The sequence below is a fragment of the Oncorhynchus masou genome, chromosome 15 (assembly GCF_036934945.1).
Source record: "Oncorhynchus masou masou isolate Uvic2021 chromosome 15, UVic_Omas_1.1, whole genome shotgun sequence".
NCBI classification, from domain to species: domain Eukaryota; kingdom Metazoa; phylum Chordata; class Actinopteri; order Salmoniformes; family Salmonidae; genus Oncorhynchus; species Oncorhynchus masou.
Window position 1 is genome coordinate 31,205,604 of NC_088226.1, and position 26,350 is coordinate 31,231,953.

Sequence of the window (26,350 nt, forward strand, 5' to 3'; positions counted from 1 at the left end):
CGGGAGACTCCGGCAGCGCTGGACAGGCGGGAGACTCCGGCAGCGCTGGACAGGCGGGAGACTCCGGCAGCGCTGGACCGGCGGGAGCACCTGTAGGGAGGAGACGGTGCGAGAGGCTGCCACCGGAGGCCTGCTGCATGGAGGAGGCACCGGATAGACCGGACCATGGAGGCGCACTGGAGGTCTCGAGAACCAAGCCTGCACAACCCTACCTGGCTGGATACTCCCCGTAGCCAGGCCAATGCGGTGAGGTGGAATAGACTGCACTGGGCTGTGCTGGAAAACCGGGGACACCATGCGTAGGGCTGGTGCCATGTACCCCAGCCCGAGGAGACGCACTGGAGACCAGATGCGCTGAGCCGGCTTCATAGCACCTGGCTCGATGCCCACTCTAGCCCGGCCGATACGAGGCGCTGCAATGTAATGCACCAGGCTATGCCTGCACACCGGGTACACCGTGCGCCTCACAGCATATCGAGGTGCCTGCCCGGTCCACCTCTCTCCATGGTAAGCACGGGGAGTTGGCTCAGGTCTCCGACTTAGCCACACTCCCCGTGTGCCGCCCCCCAATAAGGTTTTGGGTCTGCCTCTCGTCCCAGCCGCGCTGCCGTGCTGCCTCCTCATACCACCGCCGCTCAGCTTTCGCTGCCTCCAGCTCTGTCTTGGGGCGGCGATGTTCCCCAGCCTGTGCCCAGGGTCCCTTGCCGTCCAGAATCTCCTCCCATGTCCAGGAGTCCCGAGATTTCTGCTGCTGCCCGATACCACGCTGCTTGGTCCTTTGGCGGTGGGTGATTCTGTAACGGTCGTCGGTGGAAGAAGGTGAGGACCAAAGCGCAGCGTTGTACTTGTTCATGTTATTTATTTAAACTGAACAACATCAAACAAAGAAACAAAAGCACAACCGAAACAGTTCTGTCAGATGCAAAACACACTAAACAGAAAGTATAATCACCCACAACTCAAGGGTGAAAACAGGCTGCCTAAGTATGGTTCTCAATCAGGGACAACGATTGACAGCTGCCTCTGATTGAGAACCATACCATGCCAAACACAGAAATACCAAATCATAGAAAAAAGAACATAGACTGCCCACCCAACTCACGCCCTGACCATACTAAAACAAAGACATCACAAAGGAACTAAGGTCAGAACGTGACAGTTATAGGAAGAGCTGTTTCTTCAACGATGTCCGAAGGGCAGCATTGTGAAACTGGTGACATTAAGGTCACATGATTATACGGTTACTTTTCAAAATAAAGGTCCCCCTGACATTTTTTTCTAAAATGGATGTTGTTCTGATTTAAAATCACAAAAAATATATAGTTTTAAGGTACGTAAAACATACATTTAGTAAAAATACAAACAATTTTTATTACAATTAATTGAACAAAGATTTATTTACTGTATTATACAGTGGGGCAAAAAAGTATTTAGTCAGCCACCAATTGTGCAAGTTCTCCCACTTAAAAAGATGAGAGGCCTGTAATTTTCATCATAGGTACACTTCAACTATGACAGACAAAATGAGAAGAAAATACAGAAAATCAGGATTTTTAATGAATTTATTTGCAAATTATGGTGGAAAATAAGTATTTGGTCAATAACAAAAGTTTATTTCAATACTTTGTTATATATCCTTTGTTGGCAATATCCTTTGTTGGCAAATGTTCTGTAAGTCTTCACAAGGTTTTCACACACTGTTGCTGGTCATTGTAAATAAGAATTTGTTCTTAACTGACTTGCCTAGTTACATTTTTTTAAGTATCAACTTTGCTGTGGGGTCATTGGAAGCTGCAGTTTTAAAATATAATTGTAACATTGTCTTAGAAGAACAATATTGGTGTCACGACTTCCACCGAAGGTGGCTCCTCTCCCTGTTCGGGCAGCGCTCGGTGCTCGGCGTCACTGGTCTACTAGCTGCCACCGATTCCTTTTTATTTTCTGTTAGTTTTGTCTTGATTGTTTTCACCTGTTACTTATTTGTTGTTAATTATGGCCTATCTAAACTTCCAGGGCCCGCCTGCTTTTGTGCGGGCTTATTCTCACTGTCAGTGGTGAAATTGTTTTGCTTATACGTATTTTGCTATCTGTTATTTTCCCTGGTTTTGGGGACATAACCTGATTATTGGTCATTTTGCCTGTTTGTTGGCTAGACCAAGCTTAATAAACGTAGGCATTGGAAGCATTGCTCTTTGCGCCTGACTCCACACCCACCACTCCTAGCTATCCGTGACAATTGGCAAGCCAATTCAAGCATTGCCAATATGCCCAACTTTACTCGAGAGCATTTTGTAGAGCATTTTGGCCAGTTGTATGGTAAAGAGAATTTGGTGAATAATTTGCATGGCCTTATACATCTAAGCAATGACTGAATATTATCTCAGGGTTTCCTTTTGAAAACTTCTTAAGTCAAAGAAAAAAAATGGTTTGAAGTTATAAGACGTATGTCAGAGTTTGAACGTGCAACTCTGATTGTTGTACTAAGGTACTATGTGAAAGAATCTCACAATGATGTTCCTATTCCACAACATGTCACATACCCTGTCAGTGAATATAAGGAAATACAGTCTAGCCTATGAGCGTATAATGAGTTCACTTCTGTCACAAACCTTTTGACATCCAATGAACTCAAATTACAGAGTGTGGCTTTAAGCTTTTTCTGAACAATAAATGTACATAGGAAAATTGATTATATATCAAATGTAAAGTACTGAGAACAGTTGCAAATACAAATTGATCTTAATTTTTAACCTCTATGGGATCGGTGTCCCAACACCGGGATGGTTGAGCTAATGTGATTAGCATGACATTGTAAGTAACAATAATATTTCCCAGGACATAGACATGTCTTATATGTGCAGAAAGGTTAAATTCTTGTTCATCCAACTGCCCTGTCCAATTTACAGAAGCTATTACAGTGAGGAAATACCATGCTAGAGTTTGAGGAGAGTGCACAACAACAAAAACCTTTATCATGGCAACTGGGTTGATACATTCATCTCTAAAGGTAAATAATGTACTTACATTCAGTAATATTGCTCTGACTTGACATCCTGAGGGTCTCAGAGATAAAATGTAGCATAGTTTTGTTTGATCAAATCTATTTTTATATTCAAATGTAGGAACTAGGTTCTACAGTTTGAACCCCTGCTGTGTCTGGTTCCGCACCCACCCTGCCCGGCCATCTAGATGTGTGAAAGTTAGTGTAATAGCGAATGATCCATCATGTATGACACTCTTGGGAGTGTGTAAAGGAATAAAGATCTCACTGGGAAGAAGAAGGGCAGTGGTGTATGTTTCATGATTAACTACTCATGGTGTGAATGTGATAACATAAACACAATTCCTTTTGTTCACCCGACCGAGAATACCTCACAATCAAATGCCAACCGTATTACCTCCCAAGAGAATTCTCTTCGGTTATAGTCACAGCCATGCATATTCCCCCTCAAGCCGATACCACGACGGCCCTCAAAGAACTACAGTGGGGCAAAAAACGTATTTAGTCAGCCACCAGTTGTGCAAGTTCTCCCACTTAAAAAGATGATAGAGGCCTGTCATTTTCATCATAGGTACACTTCAACTATGACAGACAAAATGAGAAAAAAAATCCAGAAAATCACATTGTAGGATTTTTAATGAATTTATTTGCAAATTATGGTGGAAAATAAGTATTTGGTCGCCTACAAACAAGCAAGATTTCTGGCTCTCACAGACCTGTAACGTCTTCTTTAAGAGGCTCCTCTGTCCTCCACTCGTTACCTGTATTAATTGCACCTGTTTGAACTTGTTATCAGTATAAAAGACACCTGTCCACAACCTCAAACAGTCACACTCCAAACTCCACTATGGCCAAGACCAAAGAGCTGTCAAAGGACACCAGAAACAAAATTGTAGACCTGCACCAGGCTGGGAAGACTGAATCTGCAATAGGTAAGCAGCTTGGTTTGAAGAAATCAACTGTGGGAGCAATTATTAGAAAATGGAAGACATACAAGACCACTGATAATCTCCCTCGATCTGAGGCTCCACGCAAGATCTCACCCCGTGGGGTCAAAATGATCACAAGAAAGGTGAGCAAAAATCCCAGAACCACACGAAGGGACCTAGTGAATGACCTGCAGAGAGCTGGGACCAAAGTAACAAAGCCTACCATCAGTAACACACTACGCCACCAGGGACTCAAATCCTGCAGTGCCAGACGTGTCCCCCTGCTTAAGCCTAGTACATATCCAGGCCCGTCTGAAGTTTGCAAGAGAGCATTTGGATGATCCAGAAGAAGATTGGAAGAATGTCATATGGTCAGATGAAACCAAAATATAACTTTTTGGTAAAAACTCAACTCATCGTGTTTGGAGGACAAAGATTGCTGAGTTGCATCCAAAGAACACCATATCTACTGTGAAGCATGGGGGTGGAAACATCATGCTTTGGGGCTGTTTTTCTGCAAAGGGACCAGGACGACTGATCCGTGTAAAGGAAAGAATGAATGGGGCTATGTATCGTGAGATTTTGAGTGAAAACCTCCTTCCATCAGCAAGGGCATTGAAGATGAAACGTGGGTGGTTCTTTCAGCATGACAATGATCCCAAACACACCACCCGGGTAACGAAGGTGTGGGTTCGTAAGAAGCATTTCAAGGTCCTGGAGTGGCCTAGCCAGTCTCCAGATCTAAATCCCATAGAAAATCTTCAGAGGGAGTTGAAAGTCCGTGTTGCCCAGCAACAGCCCAGCAACATCCCCAAAATGTCACTGCTCTAGAGGAGATATGCATGGAGGAATGGGCCAAAATACCAGCAACAGTGTGTGAAAACCTTGTGAACACTTATATAAAACATTTGACCTCTGTCATTGCCAACAAAGGGTATATAACAAAGTATTCAGATAAACTTTTGTTATTGACCAAATACTTATTTTCCACCATAATTTGCAAATAAATTAATTAAAAATCCTACAATGTGATTTTCTGGATTTTCTTTCTCATTTTGTCTGTCATTGTTGAAGTGTACCTATGATGAAAATTTACAGGCCTCTCTCATCATTTTAAGTGGGAGAACTTGCACAATTAGTGGCTGACTAAATACTTTTTTGCCCCACTGTATATTGGACTCTATGCAAACTGGAAAACACATATCCTGAGGCCGCATTTATTGCAGCCAGCGATTTTAACAAAGCTAATCTGAGGAAAACGCTACCGAAGTTCTACCAACACATTGACTGTAACACTCGCTCTGAGAAAACATTGGACCACTGCTACTCAACTCTTCGAAATGCCTACAAGGCCCTCCCCCGCCCTCCCTTGGGAAATGTTTATTTTCATTTTTTTTATTTTTATTTTTTTATTTCTCAGACTTTTACCCCTTTTTTCACATCAATTTCGTTGCATCCAAACTGGTAGTTGCAGTCTTTTTTTCATCACTGCAACTCCTGTACGGAGACCCGAAGGTCGAGAGCCATACGTCCCCCGAAACACGACCCAACCAAGCTGCTTCTTGACACAATGCCCACTTAACCCGGAAGTCAGACACACCAATGTGTCGGAGGAAACACCGTCCACCTGGCGAACGTGTCAGCGTGCATGCACCCGACCTGCCACAGGAGTCGCTACAGGGCGATGGGACAAGGACATCCCTGCCGGCCAAACCCTCCCCGAACCCGGATGACGCTGGGACAATTATGTGCTGCCCCATGGGTCTCCCGGTTGCTGCTGGCTACGACTGAGCCTGGACTCGAACCAGGATCTCTAGTGCCATAGCTAGCAACTGCAATGCAGTGCCTTAGACCACTGCGCCACTCGGGAGGGTTGTGCCACTTGGGAGCCCAACCCTTCGGCAAATTTGATCACGACTTAATTTTGCTCCTCCATTCCTATATGCATTAACTCAAATAGGAAGTACCCATACAGACTATTCAATGCTGGTCTGACCAATTGGAATCCATGCTTACAAGATTGTTTTTATCACACGGGCTGGGATGTGTTCCGTGTAGCCTCTGAAAATAATATTGATGAAAACACGGATACAGTGACTGAGTTTATCAGGAAATGTATAGGAGACGTTGTACCCACTGTGACTATTACAATATTCCCAAACCAGAAACCAGAAACCGTGGATAGATGGCAGCATTCGCGCAACCACAGCATTTAACCATGGCAAGGTGACAGGGAATATGGCCAAATACAAACAGTGTAGTCATTCCCTACGTAAGGCAATCAAACAGGCAAACATCAGTACAGAGACAAAGTGTAGCAATTCAACGGCTCAGACATGAGACGTATGTGGCAAAGTCTACAGACAATCACGGACTACAAAGGGAAAACCAGCCACGTCGTAGACAACAACGTCTTGCTTACGGATAAGCTAAACACCTTTTTTGCCTGTTTTGAGGATAACACAGTGCCACCAACGCGGCTAGCTACCAAGGACTGTGGGCTCTCAATCTCCGTGGCCAACGTGAGTAAGACATTTAAGCGTGTTAACCCTCGCAAGGTTGTCGGCCTAGACGGCATCCATAGCCGCGTCCTCATTGCATGCGCAGGCCAGCTGGCTGGAGTGTTTACAGCCCCAATAGATCCACAGACAATGCAATTGCCATTGCACTGCACACTTCCCAATCCCAACTGGACAAGAGGAATACCCATGTAAGAATGCTGTTAATTGACTATAACTCAGCATTCAACACAATAGTACCCTCCAAGCTCATCATTAAGGTCGGAACTCTGGGTTTGAACTAGAGGTCGACCGATTATGATTTTTCAACGCCGATACCAATACCGATTATTGGAGGACCAAAAAAGCCGATACCAATTAATCGGACGATTTTTATTTATTTATTTGTAATAATGACAATTACAACAATACTGAATGAACACTTATTTTAACTTAATATAATACATCAATAAAATCAATTTAGCCTCAAGTCTAAGTGCCTACCACCGCTCAGTCAGATACTTAGATACTTGTATGCTTGTATGCTCAATCAGATTATATGCAACGCAGGACACGCTAGATAATATCTAGTAATATCAACCATGTGCAGTTAAGTAGTGATTATGATTTATTGTTTTTTATAAGATAAGTTTAATGCTAGCTCGCAACTTACCTTCGCTTACTGCAATAGCGTAACAGGCACTCCTTGTGGAGTGCAACGAGAGAGAGGCAGGTCGTTTTTGCGTTGGACTAGTTAACTGTAATGTTGCAGGATGGATCCCCCGAGCTGACAAGGTGAAAATCTGACGTTCTGCCCCTGAACGAGGCAGTTAACCCACCGTTCTAGGCCATGATTGAAAATAAGAATGTGTTCTTAACTGACTTGCCTAGTTAAATAAAGGTATAAAAAAATATAATAATAAAAAATAATCGGCAAATCGGCGCCGAAACATACCGATTTCCGATTGTTATGAAAACTTGAAACCGACCCTAATTAATCGGCCATTCCGATTAATCGGTCAACCTTTAGTCTGAACCCTGCCCTGTGCAACAGTATCAACATCAATAGTGAAGAGGCGACTCTGGGATGCTGGCCTTCTAGGCAGAGTTGCAAATAAAAGGCCATATCTCAGACTGGCCAATATAAAAAGATGAAGATGGGTTAAAGAACAGGCCAGCATCCCGGAGTCGCCTCTCCACTGTTGACGTCGAGACTGGTGTTTTGCGGGTACTATTTAATGAAGCTGCCAGTTGAGGACTTGTGAGGCGTCTGTTTCTCAAACTAGATACTCTAATGTACTCATCCTCTTGCTCAGTTGTGCACTGGGGCCTCCCAATCCTCTTTCTATTCTGGTTAGAGTCAGTTTGCACTGTTCTGTGAATGGTGTAGTACACAGCGTTGTACCAGATTTTCAGTTTCTTGGCAATTACTTGCATGGAATAGCCTTAATTTCTCAGAACAAAAATAGACTGACGAGTTTCAGAAGAAAATTATTTGTTTCATTTTGAACCTGTAATCGAATCTGATGCTCCAGATGCTCAACTAGTCTAAAGAAGGCCAGTTTTAAGCTTCTTTAATCAGGACAACAGTTTTCAGCTAGGCTAACAGAATTGCAAAAGGTTTTTCTAATGATCAATTAGCCTTTTAAAATGATAAACTTGGATTAGCTGACACAACGTGACATTGGAACACAGGAATTATGTTTGCTGATAATGTGCCTCTGTACGCCTATGTAGATATTCCATTTAAAAAATCAACCGTTTCCAGCTGCAATATGTCCCCTATCCTCCAGGCCGGCTCGGTCCTCCCCTCCCGCTCCGTGGCTCGACGACTCATTGCGAGCTCACAGAACAGGGCTCCGGGCAGCCGAGCGGAAATGGAGGAAAACTCGCCTCCCTGCGGACCTGGCATCCTTTCACTCCCTCCTCTCTACATTTTCCTCCTCTGTCTCTGCTGCTAAAGCCACTTTCTACCACTCTAAATTCCAAGCATCTGCCTCTAACCCTAGGAAGCTCTTTGCCACCTTCTCCTCCCTCCTGAATCCCCCCCCCCCCTCCTCCCTCTCTGCAGATGACTTCGTCAACCATTTTGAAAAGAAGGTCGACGACATCCGATCCTCGTTTGCTAAGTCAAACGACACCGCTGGTTCTGCTCACACTGCCCTACCCTGTGCTCTGACCTCTTTCTCCCCTCTCTCTCCAGATGAAATCTCGCTTCTTGTGACGGCCGGCCGCCCAACAACCTGCCCGCTTGACCCTATCCCCTCCTCTCTTCTCCAGACCATTTCCGGAGACCTTCTCCCTTACCTCACCTCGCTCATCAACTCATCCCTGACCGCTGGCTACGTCCCTTCCGTCTTCAAGAGAGCGAGAGTTGCACCCCTTCTGAAAAAACCTACACTCGATCCCTCCGATGTCAACAACTACAGACCAGTATCCCTTCTTTCTTTTCTCTCCAAAACTCTTGAACGTGCCGTCCTTGGCCAGCTCTCCCGCTATCTCTCTCAGAATGACCTTCTTGATCCAAATCAGTCAGGTTTCAAGACTAGTCATTCAACTGAGACTGCTCTTCTCTGTATCACGGAGGCGCTCCGCACTGCTAAAGCTAACTCTCTCCTCTGCTCTCATCCTTCTAGACCTATCGGCTGCCTTCGATACTGTGAACCATCAGATCCTCCTCTCCACCCTCTCCGAGTTGGGCATCTCCGGCGCGGCCCACGCTTGGATTGCGTCCTACCTGACAGGTCGCTCCTACCAGGTGGCGTGGCGAGAATCTGTCTCCTCGCCACGCGCTCTCACCACTGGTGTCCCCCAGGGCTCTGTTCTAGGCCCTCTCCTATTCTCGCTATACACCAAGTCACTTGGCTCTGTCATAACCTCACATGGTCTCTCCTATCATTGCTATGCAGACGACACACAATTAATCTTCTCCTTTCCCCTTCTGATGACCAGGTGGCGATCGCATCTCTGCATGTCTGGCAGACATATCAGTGTGGATGACGGATCACCACCTCAAGCTGAACCTCGGCAAGACGGAGCTGCTCTTCCTCCCGGGGAAAGACTGCCCGTTCCATGATCTCGCCATCACGGTTGACAACTCCATTGTGTCCTCCTCCCAGAGCGCTAAGAACCTTGGCGTGATCCTGGACAACACCCTGTCGTTCTCAACTAACATCAAGGCGGTGGCCCGTTCCTGTAGGTTCATGCTCTACAACATCCGCAGAGTACGACCCTGCCTCACACAGGAAGCGGCGCAGGTCCTAATCCAGGCACTTGTCATCTCCCGTCTGGATTACTGCAACTCGCTGTTGGCTGGGCTCCCTGCCTGTGCCATTAAACCCCTACAACTCATCCAGAACGCCGCAGCCCGTCTGGTGTTCAACCTTCCCAAGTTCTCTCACGTCACCCCGCTCCTCCGCTCTCTCCACTGGCTTCCAGTTGAAGCTCGCATCCGCTACAAGACCATGGTGCTTGCCTACGGAGCTGTGAGGGGAACGGCACCGCAGTACCTCCAGGCTCTGATCAGGCCCTACACCCAAACAAGGGCACTGCGTTCATCCACCTCTGGCCTGCTCGCCTCCCTACCACTGAGGAAGTACAGTTCCCGCTCAGCCCAGTCAAAACTGTTCGCTGCTCTGGCCCCCCAATGGTGGAACAAACTCCCTCACGACGCCAGGACAGCGGAGTCAATCACCACCTTCCGGAGACACCTGAAACCCCACCTCTTTAAGGAATACCTAGGATAGGATAAAGTAATCCTTCTCACCCCCCCTTAAATGATTTAGATGCACTATTGTAAAGTGGCTGTTCCACTGGATGTCATAAGGTGAATTCACATATTTGTAAGTCGCTCTGGATAAGAGCGTCTGCCAAATGACTTAAATGTAAATGTAATGCAATAGTCATTTACAACATTAACAATGTCTACACTGTATTTCTGATCAATTTGGTCTTATTCTAATGGACAAAAAATGCCATTTTCAAAAACAAGGACATTTCTAAATGACCCCAAACTTTTGAACGTTAGTGTATATAGTGTATTCTATTCTACTGTGTTTTAGTCTATGCCGCTCCGACATTGCTCGTCCAAATATTTATATGTTCTTGATTCCTTTCCTTTACTTTAGATTTGTGTGCATTGTTGTGAAATTGTTAGATATTAGATGTTAGATATTACTGCACTGTTGGAGCTAGAAACACAAGCATTTCACTACACCCACAATAACATCTGCTTAACGTGTATGTAATCAGTCAAATTGGAATTGAATTTGACAAGCACTGCATCTCCTTTGCGTAGCCATAATCCCGAAGATATCTATGCCTTTTGCGGCCAGTGGCCCTTGTGCCCTTGGGCTGAATATAATAATTATAATTCCTTTCTCCCCGCTGTGTGCCGAAGCACTTCTCACTCACATGGTTCTCAGTCACATGAGCGGGTCTTTTTCACAGGCTACAAGTGAAGACAGACACAATGGGGACGCAACTGCGTGCGTCCTTATCCAATTGCGAAGTGCATATTGAAGATATTGGAAGATCTGTCCTCATTTAATTTTTGTCAGCCAACAAGATGAGTAGGCCTAACGAACAGCAAAAGCACCAGCCTATGTCAATCTACTGTCCCCCATAGTACAAAAGTTGACCTATTCTGTACGATAAATAAATATTCCAAAAATAGTCCGGGACTGTTGTGGGATGCGATAGATCCCAAATTAATACAACCACTAGCATCAAAAAACCTGTTTTAAGCTATGAGTCTGACACAACAGATGAGAACATTTAGCTTAAAATGCTGAATAACTATTAGGCTATTTCTTCACATTATAAGCACAGCAATGCGCACACGGCAGTAGGCTATAAGCACAAATGTTCCATTAGCAGGAAAACACCATTCTCAAAAGTGACCACAAATGTGATTATACATGTAATGCTTTTATTATAAAGGTCAATTTTTATGGTGAAAATGATTTCCCCCAAACTTGAAACTCACGCACTTCGTATGTATGCCAGTTAGGCTCTACACCCGTTGTAACGAGGATTAATGTGCTTAATTTTAAGAAAAAATTTGTCCACTTTGGTTGTGATACAAATCTTATCAAAACTTATAGGCCTATGGGCTAGGCTACATGAGGTGTGCGACTACGATTAGAAAAAGTTACAAAAAAACATGCAATGTTTGCCTTAACCTGAGCCTCATTCACAAGTGATAATATTTCATTCAGAAGTGATAGGCTAATATTGTCACCCATCATACTATTCTTGATTTAACCTTGTTTTTACATATACTAAATAATAGGTGTGAAATTTGTTTTGAATAGACCATTATCATGCACCTGTCTCGAAACAAGGGCAAAAACCAAGCCATGAGGTCGAAGGAAGAGCTCAGAGAGGATTGTGTCGAGGCACAGATCTTGGGAAGAGTACCAAAACATTTCTGCAGCAGTGAAGTTCCCCAAGAGCACAGTGGCCTCCATCATTCTTAAATGGAATAAGTTTGGAACGACCAAGACTCTTCCCAGAGCTGGCCGCTGAGCAATCAGGGGAGATTAACCTTGGTCAGGGAGGTAACCAAGAACCCAATGGTCACTCTGAAAAAGCTCCAGAGTTCCTCTGTGGAGCTGGGAGAACCTTCCAGAAGGACAACCGTCTCTGCAGCACTCCACCAATCAGGCCTTTATGGTAGAGTGGCCAGACAGAAGCCACTCCTCACTAAAAGGCACATGACAGCCCACTTGGAGTTTGCCAAAAGGCACCTTAAGGACTCTCAGACATGAGAAACAAGATTCTCTGGTCTGATGAAACCAAGTTTGAATTCGTTGGCCTGAATGCCAAGTGTCACGTCTGGAGGAAACCTGGCACCATCCCTACGGTGAAGCATGGTGGTGGCAGCATCATGCTGTGGGGATGTTTTGCAGCAGGGACTGGGAGACTAGTCAGGATCGAGGGATAGATGAACGGAGCAAAGTACAGAGATCCTTGATTAAAGCCTGCTCCAGAGCGCTCAGGACCTCAGACTGGGACAAAGGTTCACCTTCCAACAGGACAACGACCCTAAGCACCCAGCCAAGTCAACACAGGAGTGGTTTCGGGACAAGGCTCTGAATGTCCTTGAGTGGCCCAAAGCCTGGACTTGAACCCGATCTAACATCTCTGGAGAGACCTGAAAATAGCTGTGCAGTGACGCTCCTCATCCATCCAGAGGGTCTTTCGAGTAGAATGGGAGAAACTCCCAAAATACAGGTGTACCAAGCTTGTAAGTGTCATACCCAAGAAGACTCGAGGCTGTAATCGCTGCCAAAGGTGCTTCAACAAGGTACTGAGTAAGGAGTCTGAATACTTATGTAAGTGTAATATTTGAATTTTTTATAAATTAGAAAAGGTATCAAACGGTTTTTGCTTTGTCATTATGGGGTATTGTGTGTAGATTGATGAGGGGGAAAACTATTTAATCCATTTTAGAATAAGGCTGTCACCAAACGTGGAAAAAGTCAAGGGGACTGAATACTTCCCGAATGCACTATATGAGATTGCTGTCAGTTTCACAAAAAATACAAATAGTTGACTGCAAATACAAGTACATTGTTGGTTTTGATAGATTTTGCCACATGAGAATGGCATCTTACCTCTAGTGTATCTCTAGCCTCCTTTCTCTTTACTGACCTTGTGCATCATTCTGTACAAGCATAGTGGGCCAGGAGCTCATTCCATCCTGGACCCATGACACTGTCCCAACCTCTGTCTCCTTCTTCTCTGCGGATATGAAATCCACAATGTGAAAGATTCTGTGTAAAATTAGAAAAACATATATATTTTTGAAATTTGATTATGGGAGTTAATTTTGCCCTTTACACTCACAGCCTGTATACGGTATGAAAATGGCAGATTTAGTTGATGGAGGGCTGTGTGCTTGCCACAGTTCCTAATTGGCACAGCTCAGAGCTCAAAAGGCACCTAATAGTTGAAGGATACTTCATATAGGTCAATTCCTCTGAGTGTAAAGGCTTAAGTCACATAACACAACTACAGATGGTGCTGTTCCAGTGTAGGTAATGTGTTTCAGTAGATTCTGTAAGATAGAAAGAACTAAACAGTATGAAATAGACAGACAGCAGGAGAGGACATTTTCTAAGTTGGTGCATATTATTACCATTCTCATACCTTCATATTTCAATAGAGATGTGATGTAATTCTCATTACTGAATTGCATTACATGCACTGAGATGTACATGATTTACTAAGAGAGAGGTCACACGGGTCATTTTTAATTTATGTTTTACCCTTTACTTTTTCTTCCCAATTTTGTGGTATTCAATTGTGAGTTACAGTCTTGTCTCATCACTACAACTCCCGTACGGACTCGGGAAAGGCGAAGGTCGAGAGCCATCCGTCCTTTGAAACACAACCCAACCTGCACTGCTTCTTGACATAATGCCCACTTAACCCATGTTGGAGGAAACACAGTACCTGGCGACCGTGTCAGCATGCACTGCGCCTTGCCCGCCACAGGAGTTGCTAGTGCGTGATGGGACAAGGACATCCCTGCCAGCCAAACCAGCTCCCATAACCCGGACGACGCTGGACCAATTGTGCGCCGCCCAATGGGTCTCCTGGTCGCGGCCGGCTGAGACAGAGCCTGGACTCGAACCCAGTATCTCTAGTGGCACAACTAGCACTGCCTTAGACCATTGAGCCACTCGGGAGGTCTGTCACACAGGTTAGCGTCTGCTCTGCAGACAAGACAGAGAGACAGTAGACACTCAGCATGTGCTGCTGGTTGTAACAACATTGTAATTCCACATTCTGAGAGAATAAGAAGAGTTGCAGCAGCAGGTCAAGGGAGTGAGACAAGGTTTGTCGAGTCTAGGCACAGCTCTAATATGTAGCTTCAGGACTTACTAGGAGAGGAAGACAACAACATTTGAATGACTGTACTGAATGACTATAGGCTTCTGTAAAGATAATAAACTGCCTAACAAGCTTGCTGAAATACTGAAGGTTGTAACATTGTTAGAACTCTTCTATAAAGAAAATAAACTGCCTAACTATCCACACATGCTGAAATATTCATATAGCAACTCACTCAGAGGATAGAAGACACGGGTCTAGGCACAATAAAAGACTAACAGAGAGAAGTTGACAACTTTTGAAGAACTGTGCAGCTTTAACATAAGGTTGAGACAAATCAAATGGCTAGCGAGCTACTGTACTGACTTAATGTAAGCTAGGCTAGTGTCCGTTCTCCACACAAGACAGAGAAAGAGACAGCAGATAGTATGTGCATGACTGACTAAGTAGTAGCTAGCTAAGTTACACATGGTGGTTTATGAAACTACAGTAGCTAGCCACTTATCATTGTCTATAGCTAACGTTTTTTAACTTAATCTTGAGGTCAGAGGGCCTATGTTAAGGTGTCCAACGTTAGCTAGCTAGCTAACATTAGCGAGCTAGGCAATGGATAAGGGAAATATTCAACAAAACTAAACAGTGGATGAGTATGATTATATTATTGTAGCTAACTAGATTAATTATCTCTGTTCATTATATATATATATATTACAATGTCAGCTAGCTAAATTAACATTAACATAAGTCTTGCTGGCTAGCTATCTTTAGTACCACTGTCAGTCAGCTAACGTTAACATTAGGCTAGCTAGCTAATGTTAATGTTAGCTTTATGTTTTTTTATTCATTCATAACTTTCACACACAGTCAATGTTATAAAACTCAATTTGGTCTAAACTAAGTTTAGCTATTCGAGTAATTTAGCTAGCTAGCTTTAGCTTACCTGAAATAACATTAAATATTCCTTTTTAGAGGACAGAGTGAATAAAAACCATTGGAAAATTGAGTGCCTCGACCCTCGACCACTCCACATGGCCTTCTCAGAATCCCACGAGACTACTGCCATGTAGTTGCCTTGATCAGCCTGAGCTCTTATCGCCATAACCCATGGCATGGTGTTGGCAAGGTTTTTGAGACCTGGCGCTGACTCTCAACTGATCATGCTTTCACTGAGTTCGGCCCGAGTCCTGGTGCTAGCTGGGCTGGATTTAGCTGTCGGACAGTTTTTTGTACAGAGATTTCAGAGATCGCATAACTACCATTTCTTACTTTCTCAAATGTCAACTAAAGCTTAACATACTTTGTCTACTGGGCTTTACCGAAGCATAGGGAGTCAGTGTTTTCAGTGGTTGACCGTCCAACTGCTCCAACTGAAGAAGATTGTTGGCTACCACCGAGGTAATCCTAGGAAGACAAAGAGAAAAATATCAGTGTTAGGGAAACTAAAACTAGCTTCAGGTTATTTTGCGTGCAAATGCAGATAATTATTATCTGAGATTTTTTATATTCACCTTAACAGATGAAGACCCCAGCTAGGAGTGAAAGAGCAGCGAGGCTTCCCAGGTCTCGCCTTCCTTTCGTCCTTCTTCCAAACCAAGTAATTCACCCAGATGTCGTCGTACTTGGTCCCCTTCTTGATTCTGCTCCGGTAGCTCTCTTTCTGTTTATTCTGCGCCTTGTCGATGTTCAGTCTCACCTTGACTGATAACAGGAATAAATGCAATTATATTTCATATTACAAATACATTTCTTACATATTTCTAGGAGGGCCAGAAAATAAATTATCAGCAGTCATTCATTTTTACCTGGTCAAAAAACTCCACATCCTTCTCAGTCCGTGCCTGAAGGTGGTCCTCAAAGGTGTTCTGATCTGGTTCGACAACTTCCATCACATCAGGTGGGGTTTCAGTTATACAAAAATAGCAACAGACAAACTACAACACTAAGTCAATCACAAATGTGTAAATACAATAACTGTATGCACAATTGCATTGTTTACCTCAGTCAACAGCTACGGCTCCCGTCTCTACTCGGTGGAGGCCTGCATGCTGCTGTTATGTGCAAAAAGAATTACATTCAGGTTGTTCACCCACCCTTCCTGGTACCAATCAAGGGACACGTCAGACTTGAGGGTCTGGTTGGCCAATTCACCAAACCTGGAAGATGGGAAAGGAAAGCGATATCTATTGAAAATGTAAGATATTGAAATACTGTATGTGTGATTATGTACCATGGAAAAACAAAAACAAATTGTAAAACATAAATAAAACAAACCATTGGTGACAGAATATAACCTATAACATCTGTACCTTGTTCCATATCAATGTGGATAGGGAGGTGCTCCCTCTGCTGTTTCCTGAAGTCCACAATCATCTCATTTGTTTTGTTGATGTTGAGTGGGAGGTTGTTTTGCTGACACCACACTCTGAGTGTCCTCACCTCCTCCCTGTAGGCTGTCTCGTCGTCGATTGGTAATCAAGCCTAATATTGTTGTGTCATCTACAGACTCTATGATTGAGTTGGAGGCATGCATTGTCACGCAGTCAAGGGTGAACAGGGAGAACAGGAGGGGGCTGAGCACGCACCCTTGTGGGACCCAGTGTTGAGGATCAGCGAAGTGGAGATGTTGTTTCCTACCTTCACCACCTGGGGGTGGCCCATCAGGAAGTCCAGGACCCAATTGCACAGGGCGGGGTTGAGTCCCAGGGCCTCTAGCTTAATTATGAGCTTGGAGGGTACTATATGTTGTTGAATGCTGGGCTATAGTCAATGAACAGCAATCTTGCATACAGTTGAAGTCAGAAGTTAACATACACCTTAACCAAGTACATTTTAACTCAGTTTTTCACAATTCCTGACATTTAATCCGAGTTCTCTGTCTTAGGTCAGTTAGGATCACCACTTTATTTTAAGAATATGAAATGTCAGAATAATAGTAGAGAAAATTATTTATTTAAGCTTTAATTTCTTTCATCACATTCCCAGTGGGTCAGAAGTGTACATACACTTAATTAGTATTTGGTATCATTGTTTTAACGTGGGTCAAACGTTTCAGGTAGCCTTCCACAAGCTTTCCACAATAAGTTGGGTGAATTTTGGCCCATTCCTCCTAACAGAGCTGGTGTAACTGAGTCAGGTTTGTATGCCTCCTTGCTCGCACACGCTTTTTCAGGTCTGCCCACATTTTCTATAGGATTGAGGTCAGGGATTTGTGATGGCCACTCCAATACCTTGACTTTGTTGTCCTTAAGCCATTTTGGTCATTGTCCATTTGGAAGATCCATTTGCAACCAAGCTTTAACTTATTGACTGATGTCTTGAGATGTTGCTTCAATATATCCACATAATTGTCTTTCCTCATGATGCCATCTATTTTGTGAAGTGCACCAGTCACTCCTGCAGCAAAGCACCCCCACAACATGATGCTGCCACCCCCATGCTTCACGGTTGGGATGGTGTTCTTCGGCTTGCAAGCCTCCCCCTTTTTCCTCCAAACATAACGATGGTCATTATGGCCAAACAGTTCTAATTTTGTTCCATCAGACCAGAGGACATTTCTCCTAAAAGTACGATCTTCGTCCCCGTGTGCAGTTGCAAACCGTAGTCTGGCTTTTTGGAGCAGTGGCTTCTTCCTTGCTGAGAAGCCTTTCAGATTATGTCGATATAGGACCTGTTTCCTCCAGCATCTTCACAAGGTCGTTTGCTGTTGTTCTGGGATTGATTTGCATTTTTTGCACCAAAATACATTAATCTCCAGGAGACAAAACGTGACTCCTTCCTGTGCGGTATGACGGCTGTGTCGTCCCATTTTTATTACCTTTATTTAACTCGGCAAGTCAGTTAAGAAGAAATTCTTATTTTCAATGACAGCCGAGGAACAGTGGGTAGGGGCAGGGGCAGAATGACAGATTTTTACTTTGTCAGCTCAGGTATTTGATTTTGCAACCTTCCGGTTACTAGTCCAATGCTCTAACCGCCAGGCTACCTGCCTCCCCATGGTGTTTATACTGTGTACTATTGTTTGTACAGATGAACATGGTACCTTCAGGCATTTGGAAATTGCTCCCAAAGATGAACCAGACTTGTGGAGGTCTACAATTGTTTTTGGTCTTGGTTGATTTCTTTTGATTTTCCCATGATGTCAAGCAAAGATGCACTGAGTTTGAAGGTAGGCCTTGAAATACATCCACAGGTATACCTCCAATTGACTCAAATGATGTCAATTAGCCTAACAGATTCTTCTTTTCTGGAATTTTCCAAGCTGTTTAAAGGCACAGTCAACTTAGTGAATGCAAACCTCTGACCCACTGGAATTGTGATACAATTAATTATAAATGAAATAATCAGTCTGTAAACAATTATTGGTAAAATTACTTGTGTCATGCTCAAAGTAGATGTCCTAACCGACTTGCCAAAACTATAGTTTGTCAGCAAGTGGTTGAAGTGTATGTAAACGTAACCTAAGTGTATGTAAACTTCTGACTTCAACTTTAGGTTATCCACTTGTCCAGATGGGATAGGGCAGTGTGCAGTGCAATGGCGATTGTATCGTCTGTGGTCCTATTGGGGCGGTAAGCAAATTGAAGTGGGTCTAGAGTGACAGGTAAGGTGGAGGTGATATGATCCTTGATTAGCCTCTCAAAGCACTTCATGATAACAGAAGTGAGTGCTATGGGGTGATAGTCATTTAGTTCAGTTTCCTTTGCTTTCTTGGGTGCAGGAACAATGGTGGCCATCTTGAAGCATGTGGGGACAGCAGACTAGGATAGGGAGAGATTGAATATGTCCGTAAACACACCAGCCAGCTGGTCTGCGCATGCTATGAGGACGAGACTAGGGATGCTGTCTGTGCCGGCAGCCTTGCACGAGTTAACATGTTTAAATGTCTTACTCACATCGGCCACGGCGAAGGAGAGCCCAAAGACCTTGGTAGCGGGCCGAGTCGGTGGCACTCTATTATCCTCAAAGCGGGCAAAGAAGTTGTTTAGTTTGTCTTGAAGTTTGTCAAGACGACGATGACGTGGCTGGTTTTCTTTTTGTAGTCCGTGATTGTCTATAGACCCTGCCACATACGTCTCGTTTCTGAGCCTCTTAATTGCGACTCCACTTTGTCTCTATACTGACATTTCACTTTTTTGATTGCCTTGCGAAGGAATTAACTACACTGTTTGTATTCGGTTATAACACCTGCCACCTTTCCATGGTTAAATGCGATTGTTCGCGCTTTCAGTTTTGCACGGATGCCACCATCTATTCACTGTTTCTGGTCAGGGTACATTTTAATAATCACAGTGGGTACAACATCTCCTATACACTTCCTTACAAACTCACTCACCGAATCAGCGTATACGTCAATATTATTATCTGAGGCTACCCAGAACAAAAGTATTTCCGGAGGGACCACTGAAAATGTGTTATATGTCCTCTGCATCAAAATTAACAAATAATAGTCCCCTATCTAGCGTTTTTGGAATTTGATGCTCTTTGACTATCTAGCTGTCATTTTTAGTGACTATTAGCGAGCTGGACACAGTCAAGACACTCTAGGTCTATTATACTTTCAATTTGGTTTTAGTAATTTTAAAATATATTGAGTTCATTTTCCTCACCCCAAAAATCCATAAGGTGTTGATTATGATGTGTCCACTGTGGGGCTCTATAGAACAGGGGTGTCAAAGTTGACACGTCATAATACCCATAAAACCTAGTGGTCAAACACGTAAATGGTTCCAATAGTTTTTTCACCTTTAGTTTTTCCCATAGGGGATTTCTAGACCACTTAGAACAAGGTCTGTGTTTCATGTAGGCTTTCCCTGGTGTGACATTTTGATAACCATGTAAATCTCTCAGACAAGGTGACTTATATCAATATATTCAGCTCTATTTACTCAGATTCGAAAATGCTAATTAGTATCAAAGTAGACATCATGCAAGACTACAACATCCCTGCAAGCTCCTGCACGCCATCTAGCTAGCTACTAGATACCTTAATCGCAACGCAAGATATTAACATTTTCAAATCATGTTCCATAATGTATTTAACTAATATTTGTTGTTTCTTTATGCATTTGGTCTTGTCTATATGAGGTGAAATCTATTTCAATTCATGATGTCAGAATACACTGCTGTGTTAATTCAATTAAGAACTAAGATGTTTACATGTTCTGTTGCAGGTTCAGCCGGATTAACTAATGAATAAGCATATTTCTTTGACAATAATGCACATAGTCACTCATTCACATCAAACACATTGTCATGAGTCTGAGGGTGGCTCCCCTTCCGGTTCGGGTGGGCTCGGTGGTCGTCCTCGCTGGCCTATTAGCTGCCACTGATTTTCTTTCCCCCCCCTCCTTGTATGTTTATTGTTAGCACCTGTTAGTTAGTAATTGAGCTTTATTAGACAGCCGGCCCGCCTGTTTCTTTGTGCGGAATTTGTTTTTGAGCACCCAGTGTTTCGTGAGTGCAATAAATAGCACAGTATTGAACTCTCTGTTTCCTGCATCTGACTCCACACCACAACACGTGGAGCGTTACACACATGAACTCCAACAATAGCGTTGTTTTAAAGAAATCAATAGTAAACAATGAATACATATGCCTTTTATACATAACATAAACATTTGACAATAAGTAAATATTAAATTATTTATTTATTATTGCCACAAACCTGGTGACATCGAAGAGCACCATATTAACTATTATTGCTATATGTCAGCACACAGATTCTTCTGCTTTTCCATAAAAGGAATTAGACCAGCAGAAATAACATGTAAAACAACATATTGTGATTTCAGGTGGGCTAGAGAGGTAGTTGGCCATAGAATAAACATAAAATGGGGTGATGGTGTGCTTCTGCAACCCTTTTAGGTTGTGGTCACAAATATCAGGCCCTCCCATGTCCAGTCATACTTTGGTTCTTAGCGTGTGTCCCTCAACATCATTCCGTCTCAGCTGCAGCATTCAAATCGTTGTCACTGTGTGTCTGTGAATTACAACATTTAGGACGATGAGTGATCACAGCATTTCTACAAATCTGAGCCTTACACAACATCACTTAAGCATTGAGGACAACATTTTGTTGACAACATTATGATTTACACTAAATCAAATCAAACCAAAGTTTATTTGTCACATGCGCTGAATACAACAGGTGTAGTAGACCTTACAGTGAAATGCTTACTTACAGGCTCTAACCAATAGTGCAAAAAAGGTATTTGGTGAAAAATAGGTAGGTAAATAAATAAAACAACAGTAAAAAGACAGGCTATATACATTAGTGAGGCTATAAAAGTAGCGAGGCTACATACAGACACCGGTTAGTCAGGCTGATTGAGGTAGTATGTACATGTAGATATGGTTAAAGTGACTATGCATATATAATGAACAGAGAGTAGCAGTAGCGTAAAAGAGGGGTTGGCGGGTGGTGGGACACAATGCAGATAGCCCGGTTAGCCACTGTGCGGGAGCACTGGTTGGTCGGCCCAATTGAGGTAGTATGTACATGAATGTATAGTTAAACGTGACTATGTATATATGATAAACAGAGTAGCAGCAGCGTAAAAAGAGGGGTTGGGGGAAGCACACAATACAAATAGTCCGGGTAGCCATTTGATTACCTGTTCAGGAGTCTTGTGGCTTGGGGGTAAAAACTGTTGAGAAGCCTTTTTGTCCTAGACTTGGCACTCCAGTACCACTTGCCATGCGGTAGTAGTGAGAACATTCCATGAATGTGGTGTCTGGGGTCTGACAATTTTTTTGTGCCTTCCTCTGTCACGCCTGGTGTAGAAGTCCTGGTTGGCAGGCAGCTTAGCCCCAGTGATGTACTGGGCCGTATGCACTACCCTCTGAACAAGCAGTTAAAGGCAGTGATGCAACCAGTCAGGATGCTATCGATGTTGCAGCTGTAGAACCTTTTGAGGATCTCAGGACCCATGCAAAATCTTTTTAGTTTCCTGAGGGGGAATAGGCTTTGTCGTGCCCTCTTCACGACTGTCTTGGTGTGTTTGGACCATTCTAGTTTGTTGTTGATGTGGACACCAAGGAACTTGAAGCTCTCAACCTGCTCCACTACTACTCCACTTCTTAGTCTTGGTTATGTTGAGGGATAGGTTGTTGTTCTGGCACCACCCGGCTAGGTCTCTGACTTCCTCCCTATAGGCTGTCACATCGGTGTCGGTGACAAGACCACTATTGTGTCGTCTGCAAACTTAATGATGGTCTTGTGTATGTTGACCTGTTTAAAGGTCTTACTCACGTCGGCTACGGAGAGCGTGATCACACAGTCGTCTGGAACAGCTGATGCTCCATGCATGCCTCAGTGTTGCTTGCCTCGAAGCGAGCATAGAAGTGATTTTGCTCGTCTGGTAGGCTCGTGTCACTGGGCAGCTCGCGGCTGTGCTTCCCTTTGTAGTCTGTGATAGTTTGCAAGCCCTGCCAAATAAGAAGAGCGTCAGAGCCGGCGTAGTATGATTCAATCTTAGCCCTGTATTGACGCTTTGCCTGTTTGATGATTCCTCGCAGGGCATAGCAGGATTTCTTGTAAGCTTCCGGGTTAGAGTCCCGCACCTTGAAAGTGGCAGCTCTACCCTTTAGCTCAGTGCGAATGTTGCCTGTAATCCATGGGTTCTGGTTGGTGTATGTATGTACAGTCACTGTGGGGACGACATCCTCGATGCACTTATTGATAAAGCCAGTGACTGATGTGGTGTACTCCTCAATTCCAACGGAAGAATCCGGGAACATGTTCATCTGTGATAGCAAAACAGTCCTGTAGTTTAGCATCTGCTTCATCTGACCACTTTTTTTATAGACCAAGTCACTGGTGCTTCCTGCTTTAATTTTTGCTTGTAAGCAGGAATCAGGAGGATAGAGTTGTGGTCGGATTTACCAAATGGAGGGCGGGGGAGAGCTTTGTATGGGTATCTGTGTGTGGAGTACAGGTGATCTAGAATTTTTTTCCCTCTGGTTGCACATTTAACATGTTGATGGAAATTTGGTAGAACTGATTTAAGTTTCCCTGCATTAAAGTCTCCAGCCACTAGGAGCACCACCTCTGGGTGAGTGGTTTCCTGTTTGCTTATACTGCTGACTGAGTGCAGTCTTAGTGTCAGCATCTATCTGTGGTGGTAGCACAATTGGTTGGGCACCCGTAAAACTGCTGCCAGTTCTTCCGGTGCCATTTTAAGGAGTCTACTACTGTATGTATGTGTGAATGGTGACAGAATATTACCTCAGCTGTAGGTCCATTTGAGTGTGTGTGGTCACTTTGGCCTGCACATCAACCAGTTCTGGGAACATTCAATATTTGGGCTGCTTGCTCTCAAAGTGCTGCTTGAATATCTTCAGGCTTGTGTCTATTAAAGGTCAAGTGCAAAATAGAGGACCTTAATCTGTGGCTTAGATTGAATTCAAAGTTGACACAAATGATAAACTAAGCAATAAGATGCGACAAACGACAACACATATGAAAGACTGTACCACACAGGCCAAGTTTCCCAAAAGCATCTTACCTAATGCTAAGTTCATTGTTGGAACCTTCGTTTGAGCATCGTTAAATCTCTGAGCTGTTTCCCAAAACCATTATTACTAAAGTGGCACTTGAAAACCATAGCAGGTATGACTAAATAAGGTTACATAACCTTGTCTACTTGCTATAACAATGATCTGCTGTCCAGAGGGTAACAGAAAACAGATCAATGACTTCCTGCAGTAAAGTTTGTACACTGTTGACTCAAGAGAAGATGCTAATCTCTTTAATCTTTCAAAAAGCCAGACCAAAATAATTCAGCTAGCTAAGGTAGCGACAAGTCAAATAATACTTGAAGTACCCACCCCACACCCACAGGCACAAACAAACATCAAAAACACCTAGCTTCACCAGCAACATTAGCTAGATAGTTAACTAGCAATCTCGACTGTTGGTTTATAAATGCCAAGGAAAGCTAATTTTATAACCAATTTCTCATGCATTTAAATAGCTACACATATTGACGGTGGGTATTTGTGAAACATTCCAACAGACATCTGTTCCAAAAACTTTGTAAATAACAAGGTTGCCAACAAACAACACATTCAAAGTTGTATAGGGGCAGAATAAGATACCGTGTAGGGAGTGGGCTATTCAATTACGTAAATACAGGCAAATGTATTGATAAACATCTAAACGTCACTTCAGGATAAGCCTACTCGAATGTTGATGTTATTTGAAGACGTTCTAAAATCCGCTATGGGAAAAATGAATGGGGAAAAAACAATTGGAACCATTTCCGTATTTGACCGCTAGGTTTTATGGGCATTGTGATTTATATTGCGGTACTCTATATGCTACTACTTCTGATACCTGTAAATCTGCCCTTAAAGATCACTGAAAATAAAAAATATCTACTTTCGTTTCACGTCAGTGGTATTTGACAGGTCCCCTCAATTCTCTGACGTTTACCCCGCCCCATCAATCCTGGGTTGTTTACAATACTGCCACAGGCCAGGAATGGTAAGGGGCTGACGGACTCTTTTGGAACATACCTCGTCAACTAGCTACTTTTACGATAGAGGCCGTCTCTGAAAAGTATTAGCGCACAGGGAAAGGTGCCACGCAAGAGCGGCCCGGCAACTCGACTGCAGCACGACCTTGGATTGGAAAAGTAAGCACCATCGCCACCCGAAAATAACAGTAACGAGGCTCCCACTTCCTGGTAAGAATGCAGAAGTTTGCTAGCTAGCTAACGTTAGCTAGGTTCCAGTGTCCATACCATTGCCACATGTGGAAGTTAACTAACGTTAGTTAACAAACGTATCGAGTTTGCTAGCCAGCTAACGTTAGCTAGGTTCGAGTGTCCATACCATTGTCACATGTAAAACTTATCTAACGTTAGTTGGTTAACAAACTAAGCGAATTTACGGGGTAATTTGTTCATATTCCACGGAAAGTTTAAGCAAACAAGATGAAAGTAATGCGACTTCACTTTTCATCGTACTTTAACTAACTCGCTATCAATACATCTGTTTTATAGTTTATCTTGCACGTTACTAATAACGGTATGTACTGTCAATAATTAGCTAACTAGGTTGTATAATGATAGCTAATGTGCTATCTAGGCAACGTTTGTCGTCAGTTTAGTGTTTGCCAATATTTTTGCTTTTCCAAACTTTTGACAGCCTGCCCTGTGTTTCAGTTCTCGTGTCTTGTCTGATGTCACAATGGAAATATGGGGTTATTTCAGAACAGTTATAATTCACAGACGGGTTGTCTGACAACGCCACGAAAATGATGTGGCCGGAAGGGGTGCGTTGTTATGATTCTGAACGTTGTCATGTCTAGATGGGATCCAGCATTTGTCAAATTTACAAAATAAGTTTTTAGCATTTTAGCTAATCCTAACCCTTTTCCTAACCTTAACATGATTCCCCTAACCTGCCATGTTTATTATCCTTATCTGCTGCGTACGTTCTCCTAAACCTGCTACGAAAAGTAAATTATTACAAAAGCTTCTAGCCATGACCATGACCCATTTTTGACTCACAACCTGGATTCGGTCTTATGTAGCAAAATGTGAAATTGTATTTTTTTTTTTTTTTTTACAGTGGATAAAAGTAGACTCAGTGCTACAAAATGGTATCATACACTGCATTTGTGGAACAATGGGAAAGTAATTATTCTTTGAAAGTTGATGAACTTGTAAACTTGCTTTTGAGAGAGTTTCGCCTTTTGAATGTTTTGGTATCTAGTGAAGAGCTCCTCTTTGTCTAACCCCATTCAGTATCGTTTACACCCTTTTAAGCTTCAGCACCACCCATCTCATTTCGCTCTCGGTGCGCACACTTTATTTATTTACCTCCTGATAACATGAAAACAGCCTAACCAGCTCTGCTGGCAACCATTTCATTACGCTTTTTTGCAGATGTTTACTGACAACGGCCATATTCAACGGTGTTGTAGTCACGTAAGGTTAGCTAACAAGCCAGCCAGCTAACGTTAGGTAGTAAACCTTTCGACACGAAAGTCAGAAATAGCCATATAGTAAATGCCTTACCTTTGAAGATCTTCTTCTGTTGGCAACCCAAAAGGTCCCAGTTACATCACAAAT

The 26,350-nt window shown here is 43.3% G+C and overlaps 1 protein-coding gene across 3 annotated transcripts in view; it reads left to right on the forward strand.

The window, feature by feature from the left end:
• Positions 1-24,586: 24,586 nt before the first annotated feature.
• Positions 24,587-26,350, forward strand: part of LOC135556148 (serine/threonine-protein kinase Nek7) — a 134,039-nt gene continuing 132,275 nt past the window's right edge. For 2 of the 3 annotated variants that reach the window (XR_010457953.1, XM_064989103.1), the window contains exon 1: positions 24,589-24,958. The gene's annotated coding sequence lies outside the window, so the exon portion shown is untranslated. Of the gene's footprint in view, positions 24,959-26,350 lie in introns of all 3 variants that reach the window. The other variant, XM_064989104.1, reaches the window with a different exon arrangement.